General features: G+C 44.6%; 1 long non-coding RNA gene across 1 annotated transcript; it reads left to right on the top strand.

Moving 5' to 3' along the window:
* The first annotated feature begins 13 nt into the window (after positions 1-13).
* On the top strand, positions 14-1,426 carry LOC125104820 (uncharacterized). The gene is made up of 2 exons (XR_007128737.1): positions 14-451; positions 1,151-1,426. It is a non-coding gene; the product is annotated as an uncharacterized LOC125104820 (long non-coding RNA).
* Positions 1,427-17,494: the final 16,068 nt, after the last annotated feature.

Below are 17,494 nucleotides of genomic sequence, written 5' to 3'. Positions count from 1 at the left end.
CTGGAGTGGCCGGCGGCTCCACTTGGGCCGCGGGTCTGGGTGTGGCCCTGGGCGTGTGTGACCAGGTCCTGCCTTCGCCGCTGGGGCTGGTCTCCCGCGCCGGGAAGTGGCGGATGGGGTGCTTTCCTTAGCCGCTTTACGGGGAAAGGTGGAGGCTAGGAGCGCCTTTCGAAGCACTGCCTGAACCTCCCGGGAGTTAGGAGGCTGCTGGTGGAGGAGGGAACAACCGAAGAAGGCTACGGTGTGATGCGACCGCCAGGGGTGCGGGGTGTCAGGAAGTCCCTAGCTCCCCCGAACGTGACCTCGCTAACAGGACCTGCCCTCTCCTTGAACTCTGCCTTCTGCTTTTGGTACCTTGGGCATCTGGATGCGACCTTCCTCTCGCTGCCCCTGACTCTCAGGCTGCTAATATGCACGGCGGACGAGAAGGACCAAAGCTGGTCTCTTACCTGTATTTTTCTCTTTTTTCAAAATACTAATCTCACATTAGGGTGAAGGATCTACTGGAACTTTTTGCACGCTCTTTGCAAATTCTTTACTTCGAAAATTATCTTGGAATAAAAATTTAAATATTTTGGAGGATGGCTGTAATGAAAGTGATAGATGATAAATTTGGGGGAGGAGGGAAGCCTCTTAGGCTGCAGGTGGGAATGTGAACTGAGACAGCCATTTTGGAAAATGGACTGGTAGTTCCTCAAAAGGTTAAATATGGAGTTTTTAATCATATTAACTAGCAGTTCCACTGCTAGTATATATCTAAGAGAATTGAAAACATATGTCCAAGCAAAAACTTGTACATGAATATTCATGACAGCATTATTCATAAACCAAAATGTACAAATAACCCAGATGTGCATTAAATCATGAATGGATAAGCAGAATGTGGTATAGCCATACAATGCAATATTGTCAATAAAGAGAAATACAGCAACATGGATTGAACCTTGATAACATTAGGCTTAGTGAAAAAAAGTCATTTATAAAAGTCACATACTGTATGATTCCAATTACATAAAATGTCTAGAATAGTCAAATTGATAGAGATAGAATGAAGTGGTTGCCTAGGGCTGGGAGGGTTGAGAGAAATGGGGAGTGACTGCTATTGGTTACAGGGCTTTCTTTCTTTCTTTCTTTCTTTTTTTTTTTTAAGATTTTATTTATTTGAGAGAAGGAAAACGCAAAGGGAGACCGAAAGGGAGAAGCAGACTGATGTGGGACTCGATCCCAGGACCCTGGTTCATGACCTGAGCCAAAGGCAGATGCTTAACGGACTGAGCCATCCAGGCGCCCCTGGTGTATGAATTATATCACAGTAAAGCTGTTATGAGAAAGAAAAAAAAAATTGACGTCTTGTTCACTGTTAAATTCCCAGTGGCAAACATACAACCTGGCACATATTAGGTACCCAATAAATATTTGTTGAATTTAAAATGTGCATATGTGTATGTATGTGGTGATCTCCAACTGCTACCTGTAGGCACTCCATACTGAGTAAGTTGAAAGATGAATTCCTGATTTCCCCAAATTAGGAAGGCTTGTGGAAGAAAATACCCATAGATTCCATGCAGGCAGGGACCTGGTCCACCCCTTTATCGCTGGCTCTCATAACAGTGCCAAATTCATAGCAAATACTTAATAAGTATTTGTTAACAAATGTTGAATATGGAGTCTAAGCTAAATTCTGGCTAATAGAGTGCTTGGCCTATGCTTGTTAATGTTGAATTCAAATCTAAAGATAAGGCTCTATAACCATCTAAATGGGTATGAGCCTCGGTCAGTCTTCATTGTGAAGAAAAGATCCGGAAGAGAAGCACAAAGTTCTGGGGGCTTCAGATGTACCAGGAGTCAGTGTAGTTGGGGATGTTCAAAGTTGACCTCAGAAGGGAAAGAACTTCTGATATATGGGTAAAATTGATTTGTTATGTGGGTCAAGTTGGCAGGTGAAAAGGATATACCCAGTGGAAGGAATTGTAGAAATAAAGGTATAGGGGCAGGAAACTGGGAAATGTGTTTGGAAAATCCAGTTTGATTTTCCAACTTTGCCTGTAACTAGTTGGGTCTGTAGGTACTCGTTTGTCACTGAGGAAATATGAGCGTGCCTAAGATGTCGTGTGTTGGATTTGCACAATTCGTATTTAGGGCCACATTTAGGTACTGCTCTACATCTGAAATCTTACACGTCCATAACCCACTTTCTGATAGTTACTTCTTTTTTGTTTCTCTGTATGTTTTAAATTAAATAATACATGAGTACATTCTGATCATAAAAGTTAAAATAAGACAGACAATCCAGCCATTCCATTTCTGGGTACATACCTAAAAGAACTGAAAGCAGGGATTTAGGGGTACCTGGCTGGCTCAGTTGGAAGAGCAGGCAAGTCTTGATCTCAGTGTCATGAGTTTGAGCCCTGCATTGGGTGTAAATGTTACATAAATAATTAAAAAAAAAAAAAGCAGGGTCTTGAAGAGATATTTGCACACCCATGTTCATAGCAGCATTACTTAAATACCCAGAAGGTGGAAGCAACGCAAGTGTCCATGAAGGAAGAAAGAAAGGAAAGAAGGAATAAACAAAATGTGATATAAACACACAACAGAATATTATTCAGCCTTAAAAAGAAAGAAGTTTTTCTTTTTCTTTTTTTTTTTTAAAAGATTTTATTTATTTATTTGACAGAGATCACAAGTAGACGGAGAGGCAGGCAGAGAGAGAGAGAGAGGGAAGCAGGCTTCCCGCTGAGCAGAGAGCCCGATGTGGGACTCGACCCCAGGACCCTGAGATCATGACCTGAGCCGAAGGCAGCGGCTTAACCCACTGAGCCACCCAGGCGCCAGAAAGAAGTTTTTCTTTTTCAAAGATTTTTATTTATTTATTTGAGAGGGAGCAAGAGAGAGAGCCCAAGCTGGAGGTAGGGGCAGGGACAGGGGCAGAGGGAGAAGGAGAAGCAGACTCCCTGCTGAGCAAGAAGCCTGATTCGGGACTTGATCCCAGGACCCTGGAATCATGACCCCAGCCAAAGGCAGATGCTTAACGAACTGAGCGACCTAGGTGCCCCAGTCATTTTGCTCTTCAGGTTTAGGTTGTGTTGGCTCCATAGTTTGTCTCAGCTAATGTTCAATTATTAGGGCTTAGTTAATCTAAACTAATGGGTTGTTTCACAATATGCATTGTTTATGTGTTCAATGTAAAATTTCATTGTGTTACATTTTATTTTAAATTTGCAAAAATAGATCAGTAATTCAATTAGTGGAAAGTTAATTAAATCAGGATGCTGAATGCTTTTAAACTCGGGGGGAAAAAGTTATAAGTGAAACAATGACCAGGAATCCAGGGTAAATAACCATATAGTGTGACTGACTATGCTGGGGCTGGGCAATCCACAAGCGTGATGAATTATGATGAGCTTCTGAAAAAGAAAAGGGCTATTAAGAAATACGATGAGCCTCTAGGACATATGTTTTATTAAACTGGTAATCTATTTTCCCCTGGTTCCCAGTACCTTAGGTTATGAAACTGACCAAATAGTGGCATAAAGCCAATGAAGTCTTAGTGCCATTTTTAAGAAAAGCTCAGTGGCCAATCTGATAATCAAAACCAACATTCTAGAGGAAGAGAAGCCCACAAAATAATGCTTCTTAATAAGACACTGATAACACTTACCCCTAATGATAAGAAAAGTGGTCAAAACTATAAAGGCATCCTTTAAAGTTGCACTTTTCAGAGCCAAAACAGTGACAGGTATATTCTTACCAAGAAGCTTTTAAAGTCAGTCATAACATTAATGATAAACATGCAGAGTAAGAAAGGTAAATAAGCTTTTGGCAAAATTCCTTTATCAAAAGATGATGTTGGGGGAAGAAAGATACTGTTGTACCTTGCATAAAATCAATGGCACATAAAGTAGATGAGCACATCGTCTGGAGTTGTCTGGGGCTGCTGGAGAAAGTCATCCAATTTTGCGAGGCCCTGGAAACCTATCTCAACACATTCCCTTCATTTTCATTGATCTGATGACTTGGTTGCCTATTTCTGCATTAGAAATCACCCCAAAACTTAGCGAATTAACACAACAAACTTTATTTCACAATGTCTATGGGTCAGAAATTTGGGACCATCACAGCTGGGTGGCTTGAGCTCCAAGTTGTCCATGACAGTATAGTTAAGCTGTCCAGAGGGGCTGCAGTCTCATCTGAAGGCTTAACTGAAGGACGTGCTTCCAAGCTCCACTCATGGGGCTGTCAGTGGGCCTCAATTATTCTTGGACTACTGGATAGAAGCCTCAGTTCCTTGTTGGCTGTTGAGGGAGACTCCAGGTCTCCCTCAGTTTCATGCCATCTGGGCCTCTGTTTAGGGCAACTTACAACATGGCAGCTAGCTTCCATCAAAGTAAATGATCCAAGAGAGAAAGAACCAGGTCAAGAATAAGATTACCAATGCATCCTGTTTTTGCATTGAAATTTCTGCCTCTCAGAAAACCCTTCACACAGAGATCACAAGTAGTCAAAGAGGTAGGCAGAGAGAGAGAGAGGAGGAAGCAGGCTCCCCACAAAGCAGGGAGCCCGATGTGGGGCTTGATCCCAGGACCCCAGGATCATGACCTGAGCAGAAGGCAGAAGCTTTAACCCACTGAGCCACCCAGGATTCCCTGCAGTGTTTTTTTGAGCCTGATCTCTGAAGTGACATATCATTATTTCTTCCACATTTTGTTCATTAGAAATGAGTTCAGTACAGACTCAAAGGGAGGGAATGAAGTTCTACGTTTTGAAGGAAGGCGTTTATCAAAGAATGTATAGGCATATTTTTAAAACCATCACATATGGAGTCCAGTTTCATGGTGAAAAGAAAATATTACAGAGAAACTAAACTTTCTAACTTACCCCCTACCCAACTTATCTGCTCCCATTAACATTGCTTTCTCCTTTTCTCTCCCTCCATCAGTGAAAGAGGCATCCCTACTCCTGTGTAAAGCTACCCTCTTCCACCCACTCAAAACCATTCTCTCATTCCTGCAATTTCTTCCCATTAACTTTCTCTTTTCCTAGCATCTGATCATGTTCAAATAGATCTTACAAAATTTATATGCTGAGTGTTTTATGGGGGCATAATACACAAACAGTGAAATGTGTAAATAGTGTGTGTATACAGCTCGATAAATTTCAACAGACAGACCTACCCATTCATCATCTATATCCTTCTTTAGCTCACCGAATGCTGGTTTCTGCTCCCAACCCATGGCTGAAAGCCATAAAATAGCCTCTTTAAATCCCGTTAGGTCCATTGGGTCCCCTTTCAGTTTCAGGTCCATTGTCTCCTGCCTCTCTGGCTTGTTGTTCTCAATCTCCAACATGGACTCTTTAGCTTACTACTTATGGAGGAACCCTGCACCACTTCTCACTCTGCAATGCCTCTGGGTGATTTTTCTCTGTCCTCCCAACTTCAACTACCTTCTCTATGCATTCATGTCTCCAATATCTATAGCTCTGACCTCCTCCTGGATGTCGACTTTTATATCAACTGCTTCTAGACATCTCCACTTGGATATCCAACAGACACCTCAAGCTCCCTGTGCCCCAAATGTTACAGCTCCCCATCCTCATTACTCACCACTGAAGACCTGTTATTTCTCTTATGTTTCAAATCTCTATAAAAGGCACCACCTCAGGGCACCTAGGTGGCTCAGTCAGTTAAGCATCTGCCTTCGGCTCAGGTCATGATCTCAGGGTCCTGGGATCAAGCCCTGCATTAGGCTCCCTGCTCAGTGGGGAGTCTGCTTCTCTCTCTGCCTCTGCCCTCACACACACCTCCCTCCCCGCTCGGCTCATGCTCTCTCTGTCTCTAACAAATAAAATCTTTTTTTTTAAAGATTTTATTTATTTATTTGACAGAAATCACAAGTAGACAAAGAGGCAGGCAGAGAGAGAGAGAGGGAAGCAGGTTCCCTGCTGAGCAGAGAGCCCGATGCGGGACTCCATCCCAGGACCCCGAGATCATGACCTGAGCTGAAGGCAGCGGCTTAACCCACTGAGCCACCCAGGCACCCCATCTAACAAATAAAATCTTAAAAAAAAAGGCACCACCCAATCACAAAACTAATTGTTATCCTTGATTCTTCCTTCTCACTCGTCAAATCCAATTAGTCACCAGGCTTGTTATTCTACTTTCTTAATGTCTCTCTTATTCATTCGCTTTCTCCAACCCCACTGTCACTACCTTGGTTCATGCTACTTATCCTGATTGTTGCAATGAATTCCCAACCAGTCTTTCAGCCTGTAGTCTTGTTCCCACGTCTTGCCTCACTCCAATCTCTTCTCTGCATTGCAACCAGAGTGATTTATTCAAACTATCAATGTGATGATGCTACTTCCTTACATAAAACCTTTCAGTAGATCTTCCTGACTTTCAGGATATGGCCAAATTCCTTGGCGTGCTACAAAAAGCATTTTGTGTTCTGGCTCTTGCCTACCTCTCGCGCTGGTCTTACTCTCCTCCTGTTTGAGAGTATATAGTTCCCTGAATGCTGCCTGTTCTCACTTAAGTGGAAGTTGCTTCCACTGCCTGGAAAGTTCTCCATCTTGCCCCAACACCTTTTATTCCTCCTTGCCTTTCAAATGCCTCATGTCCTCTGGGAAGCCTCCACTCTACTTCTGCAAACTCACCATCTAATTGTGTGTTTGTTTCTCTCACCAGACTGTAAGTTTCCTGGGAGCAAGGGCCTTCTTACTTTTTACCCCCAGAATATTACATGAAATAAACACTTGGCAAAAATTGTCAAATGAATGAATGGAGATGTTAAAGCCTGGGAGATTCAGTCCGCCCAGAGACAGGTGGATCAAACCAAACTCTAAGGTTAAGGTTATCTTCATTCAGATTACTGGGGATGGTGTGTGTGCTGTGTGTGCTCAAGGCTGAAGGAGGATTTTTTGAAGTAAATAGCAAAAGACATAGCCCTAGTCCTTGAAGAATTTTCAGTATCATGTGCAGCAGGAAAAAAAAAATAATAAAAACAGGGGCACCTGCGTGGCTCAGTCAGTTAAGCGTCTGCCTTTGGCTCAGGTCATGATCCCGGGGTCCTGGGATCGAGCCCCGCCATCGGGCTCCCTGCTCAGTGGGGAGCCTGTTTCTCCCTCTCTCTCTGCCCCTCCCTCCACTCACGCTTGCTCACTCTCTAAAATAAATAAATAAAATGTTTAAAAAATACAAATGAAAATAAAAGCTCTCTTTATGAAAGCAAACAAGTTAAGGGGTAACTCTCAGCCTATACAATCTATAGACAGTCAAGAGAGGAGGCAGAATTTTGCAGGTACCATCAAAGGACACTCTCATCTGTATCTCAAAGGAGATTTCCAAGGGATCCTGGGCTAGAGTTGGGCCAGTCTAGCAGTGTAAAAGAGGAAGCATACTGTCCAGCACAAACTAGGAATGGGGTGAGGTGTGGGATGCTTCCCTCCTAGGAGTTTACAGTCTTGAAGAACAGACAGATTGAGCAAGAAATAATTGGGATGAAAAGAATCTGGTAGGAAGGAATAGGACCCAGAGAAATTAATATAAACTGGGTGGATCTGGAAAGGCTTAATGAAGTTTCCCTGCTGTTATTAGAGTGGAAACAGTGTGTCTTGGGAAAATAATTCAGATATTTAGGACAGGTGATTCCAGACTAGATAAAGACATAAAGCTTAAGGCATTACATTTTCCAATTGTGGGACTCTGCCATGCTATTTTCTCTGCTCACTGGGCTGCCAGTCTTCCCAACATATAAGTCTTTTAGACCCCATCCATCACAATGACATGTCTGGTATTTTCTTTCATAGATAGCCTGCTGGTCTGCCTGAAGAAAGCTTCTTCTTCTTCTTCTTCTTTTTTTTTTTTTTTGTTTAAGATTTTATTTATTTATTTATTTATTTGACAGAGAGAGACAAAGCAAGAGAGGAAACACAAGCGGGTGTGGGGATGGGAGAGGGAGAAGCGGGCTTCCCGCCAAGCAGGAGCCTGATGCCGGGCTCAATCCCAGGGCTCTGGGATCATGACCTGAGCTGAAGGCAGCCACTTAACACCTGAGCCCAGGTGCCCAAGGAAGCATCTTCTTATAGAGGTTAAGTCAGACCCACCTGTTTTATTTTATTTTTTTTAAGATTTTATTTATTTATTTGACAGACAGAGGTCACAAGTAGGCAGAGAGGCAGGCAGAGAGAGAGAGAGAGAGAGGAGGAAGCAGGCTCCCTGCTGAGCAGAGAGCCCGATGCGGGGCTCAATCCCAGGACCCTGGGATCATGACCTGAGCTGAAGGCAGAGGCTTAAACCCACTGAGCCACCCAGGCGCCCCACCTACCTGGTTTTAAATCACATAACCGCTCACTAGCAGCATGATTTTGGGTCATGAGTTAATGCTCTATTTTTAAAGTTTATTTCTTTTTATTTAAGTAATCCCTATACTCAGTGTGGGACTCAAGTTCACAACCCCAATCTCACGAGTGGTATGTTTTTCTGACTGAACCAGCCTGTTGTCCCAGGATAACTCTTCTTTTAAAAAAAAAATGTCATATTTTTAAAAACATTTAATTTTTTTATTTGTTTGTTTATTTATCTGAGAGAGAGAGAGAGTATGGGAAGAGGTCAGAAGGAGAGAGAATCTCAAGCAGACCCTGTGCTGAGCGTGGAGCCCTTTGTGGGGCTCAATCTCACATCCCTGAGATCATGACCTGAGACAAAATCAAGAGTCAGATGCTTAACCAACTGAGCCACCCAGGCGCTCCTAAGTTAACTCTTATTTTATCCTCAGTTTTCTGGGTGTAAAGTGGGAAGAGAAGATCATTTTCATCATTTGAATATTAAACAAGATAGTAGATGTTAATAGAGCCGTTGGATAACAAATGGCAAGTGGACAATGGATGTTAATAATTATTAAGAACAAGAAGTGGGTTCAAACTGATGTCCAAATGCTCAGAAAGTCAATCTGTCATTAGAGCTGAACCCTGGTCAATCACTTCGGTACAAATCAAACACGTCTACCAGCAAAGGCAAAGTTGACTCCATTTAAAAACAAAAAACAAAAAACAACTACTGAAAAAGCCGTGATCTTACCATTTTCTCCTTGACCTTCCCATGAAGGAAGTGGTGGGTAGAAGGAGAAGGTTCTTGTATAACCCTACCAGGAAGGGAAGTGGTCCAGGAATATCAAGGCAAACCAGTGCACAGGCAACCCTGAGAGCTTCATTCTTCCCTGGGGTCACTTCCCAAAAGGACCTATGTGGGTTTGCTGGGAGGACACATCCATCCCAGGCTCCCCTGGGTCAGGTCAGGAGCTAAAGAAATGAGATTCTCCGCCTACCAACCCAATAGCTATGGACATCAGAGAGCCTGGCTTTTATTTTATTTATTTATTTATTTATTTATTTATTTATTTATTTATTTATTTTTAGAGAACCTGGCTTTTAAAAGATGCAGCAGCTCTGTGTCACATAGGGTGTTAAGAAGAAGTCTCATTCCCCCAAATTAAAAGTTCCTTCTGTGCAGAGAGGTTACCAGAGCCACTCAAGTCTTCCTGGGAGGTTTTTGGGGGAGTTCCCTTAAGAAATCCTGGATAGCTGCAGAGGCAGCCTTCTGAGTTGGTATGTGTGTCTATGCAGTGCGGGTGGGGAGACACCAGTTTCCTGTTTGGACATTCTGCCTTGGCTCAAAGAAGAAAGGGGCCATGTTGTTGGTTCTATAGGATCTTAGAGAGGAGATGGGCTGTTGTCAGTGTGGAGGTCCTGCGGGGGAAGGGCCAAGCGTGGGGACAACCTTAGCTTCTCTCCTCTAACTAGGGCTTCTACCTCCTCCCTCACTGATGCATTGTCTTTGGAGCTTTTGCATTTTGTAGTTAATACTAGGGACACTGAAGGGACTCCATTTTTAGAAAGGCTCTGCCTCTGCTGTTTTTCTGCGAGGCCCCATTTATTCATGTTCTATATTTCACTTTGCATCTGAATAAACCAAAGAAACTATGTTCCCACTCCAAAGGGGGGAAGCAAGAAAGTTAATCATTTTCTGAGTTTGGTCCTCGGCCCCCAAACACCTGATCACATCCAAAAAGTACTGGATCCCAAATGTTCCAGGACATTAGGTTTGAACAAACCCCATCTGATGCCAGCATCAACACCTCCTACCCTCCACGAGTTATGAAATAACACATGTTGTTCACCTGAAACTTGCCTTCGATCAGACCCTACCCTGGATTCCCGAAGGAACACGTACCCTGAACCGCTTTCCTATACCACCTCCTGAACCCAAGCACCGAAGAGGCTCCCTCTCCTTTCCTGACTCAGCCAGGCACTTCATCTGTTATATTCTGTCCCTTACACTATTTGGTAAACTCTGCTCTCCCTTCTTCCTGGCTTGTGTTTGGTTTCTATCCTGCACATAGCCAGAGACCCTCTTGGCAGGTCCTGCGGGACCCCCTCTGATGTAGGCCTGCCTACATCAAGCTGATGGTTTCAAGTATCCTTTGGGAATCTGTTGAGGCACTGAATCACCACTGGAAATGTGGTTTGTGTAAATCTGGATTTGAATATAATGTTCTCTTAATGTAACCACATTCAAAAATACGATCATTAGCAATCATTTATACATGCACTCAAGTAATAAAAAAACATTTACCTAAAGGCTGCTATGGAGCCTGTCTTCAAGGTACTGGTGCAGAAACGCTGCATGATTTGGCCACTCCCTCCTTCATCAGTCTGATCTGACATTCAGTGCTAATCCCTCCTCCTGCCATGCCGGCATCTGCAAACACTTGCAGCCACAAGATATGGCAGAGGGGTTAATGAAGTGAGCTCTGCAGCCAGACCATTCTACCCCTTCCAAACTGTGTAATTCTAGACAAGTCACTTTATTTTTAAAAAATATTTTATTTATTTATTTGTCAGAGAGAGAGAACAAGCAGGGGGAGCAGCAGGCAGAGGGAGAAGCAGACTCCCCACTGAGCAAAGAGCACAATGCAGGGCTCCATCCCAGGACCCCGGGATCATGACCTGAGCAGAAGACCCACACTTAACCTATGAAGCCTCCCAGGCATCCCGACAAGTCACTTTAATTTACCTCTCTGTACCTCTTTTCCTGTAAATAAGGATTGTGGGATCTAGGGGGTTTTTTGGAGCTAAAGTGAGCTCGGAATGTAAACCATGAGAACAGTGCCTGCCTGACACTTAATAAATAATGATCATTCTTACCAACAGAACCTCCTTCCATCTGGAGACCTGACAATCCTACTTCTTCTTCCAGACCCTGCTGAAGTGTCTTCTGCCGTGGGAAGCCTCCGCAGACCTCCCCTGGGCAGAGTCAACACCCACTCATTAGTTCCACTCCTGTATTTTATATGTACTTTTATATGACCTTGATTACATGGAACTTCAGTCGCGTCCAATTTTCTGAATCAAAACAAAGCCTTTAAAGCCTGAGATAATCTGAAAAGAAAATAATCACTATAGGAAAGATTCTTGCTTCTACAAAGAACAGCTCTCCAAAACACAGACCCTTCACTCCAGAGAACTAGTGGCTCCCAGAGGGGAGGTGGGTGGGGGGACGGGAGCAATAGGGGAAGGGCTCAAGAGGGCACGTATCCTGATGAGTGCGGGTGACGTAGGGAAGTGGTGAATCACTGTATTGCACGCCTGAAACTAACATCACACTGTATGTTAACTATACTGGAATCTAAAAAAAAAAGGAGAGTGAAAAAGAACAAGAGAGGGGGCGCCTGGGTGGCTCAGTGGGTTAAGCCACTGCCTTCGGCTCGGGTCATTGTCTCAGGATCCCCGCATTGGCTCTCTGCTCAGCAGGGAGCCTGCTTCCTCCTCTCTCTCTGTCTGCCTCTCTGCCTGCTTGTGATCTCTCTCTGTCAGATAAATAAATAAAATCTTAAAAAAAAAAAAAAAGAACAAGAGAGCAGCTCATGAATGCATCTGAGTGTGCAACTAGTGAACTTGAACCGAGCTGCTGAAGGAGTGTTTTCAGGGTGGAGTACTTCCTGTCTTGGGCTTGCCTATTCCCAATTTGTCAACATCCTGCCTCCCAGCTTGTACCACTCACAGGGCCGCCCAGAGAATGATGCCTGAAACCAGTATTCCCTCTCCCCGAGGAGGCCCCAGCCATGGGGAACCCCTTTCAGTTCCACAAAAGGCTTCTGGGCCTTTCTTACAGCTGCTCTTTCTCCTTCTAGCATTTTCCAGCTCTCCCTTCTCCCTTTTGCTCAGCTGTTCTTCCTTCAATCTGCCTTCCTTCCTCCATCCCTATAGCCTTCTCCTTTCTTATCTCATCTCCAGAGATGGATTCCACTCTTCCCCCAGGTGGCCGCTCAGCAGCTCAGACTTTCCCCTTTCATAACAATGACTACATTTGATGGTGACTATTTCTCTGGCTTTTCTGCCAAATCATAGGTTTCACAAGCCAGGGACTATGCCTGGAAGACTAACCTCAGACACAGTCCTTAACCAGTAGATAAGGAGCGGTAATTGCTGTCACGAGCAAACATGAATGAATGAATGAATGAATGGGGGATTAATGCTTGGTAGTGGGCACCCACCTGTGTCACATCTTTCCAGGGATTTCTGTGCACCGTGGGGCTTAAAAAAGAGGAGAAGAAGAAGGAGAAGAAGAAGAAGAAGAAGAGGAAAAAAAGCAGCAGCAGCAGCATCTCTCAAGGAAAGGAAAGAAACTGACGAGGAGAGCAATACTTGAATCATTTAAAATTTCACACTAGATGGACGCCTGGGTGGCTCAGTCAGTTAAGCACGGCCTTTGGCTCAGGTCATGATCCCAGGGTCCTGGGATTGAGGCCCTCATCAGGCTCCCCGCTCAGTGGGAAGCCTGCTTCTCCCTCTGCCTACCTTTCTCTCTCTGTGTCAAATAAATAAATAAAATCTTTTAAAAATAATCAATGAAATTTCACATTAGAGATTCTCAGCATCTGAGAGTTTTCTCCCACTCCCCTCAAAATCCAGCCCTTCCCAATTGAACATGTTTTTAAAAAAAGAAAGATAGAAGGAAAAATAGAGAGAGAAAATACTTTAATGCCAGAATGTTAAGTATGGTTTTCTCTAAACCTGTGTTGACTGACACAAAGGCCACTAGCCCCAGAAGACGCCAACCACCCAGAAGGAGTCTAGTTCAGACTGAGATGTACTGCAAGTACAAGACACATTGCAGGGGCCCCTGGGTGGCTCAGATCTCATGATCTCAGGGTCCTGGGATCAAGTCCCACGTCAGACTCCCAACTCAGTGGGCAGTCTGCTTCTTCTCCCTCTGCCCCTTCCCCTGCTTGTGCTCTCTGTGTCTCTCTCTCAAATGAATAAATAAAATCTTAAAAAAAAGTCATATTCTAGATCTTGGAGACTTAGCATGAAAAAGGAATTTAAACTATTGGCCGTTTGGTTACAACGTGAAATGATAATTCTTCTTCTTCTTCTTCTTCTTCTTCTTCTTCTTCTTCTTCTTCTTCTTCTTCTTCTAATGAAGTAGGCTCCATATCCACATGGGGCTTGAACTCAGGACCCTGAGATCAAGAGTCACGTGCTCCACTGACTGAGCCAGCTGGGTGCCCCACTAGTAATTCTGATATATTCAGTTAAGTGAAGTTTGATTTCACTTGTTGCTTTTCACTTGTTTTTAATAGGCCACTAGATGACTTCAAATGGCCTTTGTGGGTATGTAGAGGTTAGTTTGAAAGCGAGGTCAGGTGACTACCTCCTTTCTGCTCAGAGCTGCTTTTTCTGTCCTTTCCTGGTCTGCTAGATGCCCTTGAACCCGGCATTTTCTCCACTGCCTTTGGTGTGACCTCTGGAGCTGGGACATTGGTGTGGCAATAGGGTCTGCTGCCTGTGTCCTGACCTTGGGTCCTGTTTGCCCAGTTACCACAGCTCTCAGTTTCTGTCTCAGGCCCTGGCCTGTGACCTGACCATAACACTACACAGTTCCCTTTGGGCTATGGTTTGGTTTTGGTTTTCTCTGTGTTCCCTACACGTGGGATTTGGCAAAAAAAAAAAAAAAAAAAAAAAAAGAGAGAGAGAGAGAGATCTGTTCTTTAGGCAGTTAGTTCTGAAATCGCCTATCAGAAAATATTGATGGGCACCTGGGTGGCTCAGTTGGTTAAATGTCTGCCTTCATTTAGCTCAGGTCATGATCCCCAGGGGCCTGGGATGGAGCCCCACATCGTTGTCATAGTCCTCGTCTGCTTTTCCCTCTCCCTCTGTCAGTCCCTGTGCATATGCTCTCTCCCTCTCACTCTCTGACAAATAAATGAGTAAAATCTTAAAAAAAGAGAAAATATTGATAGATGAAGAATACATCATAAAATGCCTCAAGTCCATCGTTGCAATAAACAAGATGCGAACATATGCAAATTTCCCTCCTCTTCTCTTGAAGATTGATTCTCCCAGGAAGCAACCATTTGGGTAGAGGGTTGGGTGAATCATGTAGCCACACACCTGCCCTGGGTCTTCAGCTTTAACTCTCTTGGCCATGTCCAATCAGTTCTCTCGCTGCAGAAAGGTCAGCTCAGTCCTCTGGCTCAATCTTTTTCTATGTCAAGTTAGGCTTCCTCAACAATGCCAACTTTATTTTTTTTTTTTAAAGATTTTATTTATTTATTTGACAGAGGGAGAGAGAGATCACAAGCAGGCAGAGAAGCAGGCAGAGAGAGAGGGGGAAGCAGGTTCCCTGCCGAGCAGAGAACCCAACGTGGGGCTCGATCCCAGGACCCTGGGATCATGACCTGAGCTGAAGGCAGAGGCTTAACCCACTGAGTCACCCAGGCGCCCCAACAATGCCAACTTTAAAAGTCCATATGCTTGTACATGTGAGTGGGAAGGAGAATAACTCTAAATAAACACAAAACATTCAGCACACACATGTCTTCCAAGTCTTTCTTCCTTTCCTGGGTGCCAAGAGAAGTACCCCTCCTCCCTTTCAGTAGTGTCAATGTTTCCGCCTGTCTGTGGGATAGGGGTCCCAAGTACTGGCGCTTTGGAGTGATGTGACCTGGTTTTAAATCCTGGCTCCGTCACATAATAGCAGTGTGATTTGGGGCAAGTAACTTCTCTGAGTCTCAGTTTTCTCCTCTGTATATCGGGGACGACAGAGTCTTCTGGAAAACACCTGGCCCAGAGCAGCTGTTTATTACCATATGCTTGCATCACACCCCACTGAACTGGGGCTTCACTCCTCCCTTTCCCGCCAGTATCTACAACCGCTGCCTTTGCCTTAAAAAATTCTGCATATACATATGTGTACACATAGTTACCTCTCCTGACTTTTAGAAAGAAAAATAAGCCCCATTTGACTCTCTCTTTGGTTAATGTCTGACTTTCCCCTTCATTGCATAGTCAGATCTCAGATTACGGGTAGTTTACTGCTGTCCCATTCTTTCCTTCCTTTCTTCCCAGCCATGTGTCATCTGCTCTGACACTCACTAGAGTGATCCTCAAGGTACCATTTCAGCAGTGACCAGTGGGTTGGCCAATCCAGTGGTCCCCTGCGGTTCCCATTCCTCCTGACTTCACTCAGCGCTCAATGCTCCTTCTTTGGATGCTCTTCTCCTCCTGCGATGACCACCAGAAGTTCCCCAGCCAGGCGGAGGATCCGTGTCCTTATAAACTCATCCTGAGTGATCCCTGGGCATTTCCTCCCTTCCTCTACTCTCTGGCCAGCCCCTCTTTAAAATGCTCAGCCAGCTGGCCACTTGTCCCCTCTCCTCAGACCTCCCGCCAGCCCCTGCTCGCCGCCCCTCCCCCATGGGTGGCATTCCTTCTCGGTGGCCTGTGGTTACTTCGGAGCCCACAGCCTCCGAGAGCCTGCACCTGCAGCCACACCACAGTCGACTCCTCCCCTCCAGCTCACAAGCGGAAGTGGCTTCCCAGCTAAAGCCGGACCCTCCACCTCTGCCCTAGAGCCCTCCCGTCTGCCTTCTGGGCAGCTTTAAGAGAAAAAAAACAGATCATCAGTGATTTGCCTTCAGCTTCTCCCACTCCCCGGTGTCTTCCCCATAGCATAGCATTTAGGATCTCACCCATCTTTAAAAAAATTTTTTTTCCCTCGCCCTCACTTCCCCCTCTAGTTACTGCCTATATCCCCTCCTCCATTTTAGCCCAAGCTCTAGAAATCAAGCCCGCGCTCTCTGCTTCCTCCTTTTGCTCTCCACTCTAGTTTCTGCCTTAAGGCTCTGCCAAGGGCTCCCTCCATGCCTTGAATTCTAAGTGTTTTATTGGGATGTGGATTCCCTTAACAATGAGGGTGATGATAGGACCGTCTCTGTGAGACACCTGCAGAGGCCCGATGGATTCTGCAAATTAGCCAAGGTCACCTGGCAGGGGTTTGAAAGCAGGCAGTTGGGCTCAGAGTCTGTGCTGTTGACCACCTTGCCACACTGTACTCCATGCTTTAAACCAGACGGCATGTGAGCCTAGCAGTCAGCACGGTGCCTTGCGTCTAGTTGGAGACAGATCAGCATGTCTGAGTGAATAAACACATTCTGCCATCACGGTTCAGGTGCTTTGTCTCTTGTTCTTAGAATAGCCCACTGATCACAGGTTCTTAAAAAGTGCAGGGGCTGGGACGCCTAGCTGACTTGCCTAGCATGGAAATCCTGATCTCAGGGTTGCGAGTTAGAGCCCCACATTGGGTGCTGAGATGACTTAAATAAAACAAAACAGAAAAAACTGCCTTAAAAAAAAGTGCAGAGGCTGATGTTTAGGTCTATTTTTCTGAAAAAAAGGCCTAGTTTTCATGAATTTTTCATAGGAGTTGGACTCCCCCTCCAAAGTTGATAACTTCTGGATTCATTCATTCCTCTGTCTTCTGTCTTATTTTCCCCAACCTCCCCCCCTACATCCCGTACTCTGACATTAGATGACTAGATTGTCGATGTTTTATTTTAATTCTGTCACTGATAAAAAAGAACCTCCCTGCACCCAAAGTGGCCTTGAGTGCCTCCTCCGCTGGCTGCCTCCAAGATAAAAACCAGATACTTCAGCTCAATGGCTAAGTCTTTAAGTAATCAAGCCCCAGAACATGTTACAAGTATGAGCCTCCGTTTTTCTCCGACCTGAGTCTTCTAGTCTTCTGTTCTGGTCAAACTGAAGTCTTGTACCTTAAAAACTTATTCTGACCCACCTTTCAGGAGTGAGTTCAACAGTGATGTGCTACATTCCTGATCTAAGCCAGGACTTCGCCTGGGGCTGAGAGTGCGAGGATGACTACCACACAGTCCTTTCTTTTGAGAACCCATCCGGTTTGGGAGACATACGTGAAAACAAAATCCCCAAAGTATGGGGCAACAAACTTGTGGGAGTTCTTCCTGCTCAGAGGTGGGGTGGAGCTGACCTAAATTTAGGAGACTTTCTCTAAGCTAGATGTGTCTGTATTCTTTACATGTTTCTTTTATGACAAGCATGCCTTAATTTTGTAACCAGAAAAAAGGTCTTATTGGGTAAAGACTGTGATTAATTCAATTCTGAGCACCTGATTGCC

The sequence above is a fragment of the Lutra lutra genome, chromosome 7 (genome assembly GCF_902655055.1).
Source record: "Lutra lutra chromosome 7, mLutLut1.2, whole genome shotgun sequence".
In the NCBI taxonomy this organism is placed as follows: Eukaryota; Metazoa; Chordata; class Mammalia; order Carnivora; family Mustelidae; genus Lutra; species Lutra lutra.
The sequence above is the reverse complement of the archived record's forward strand: the minus strand, read 5'-3'. Positions and strand labels throughout refer to the sequence as shown.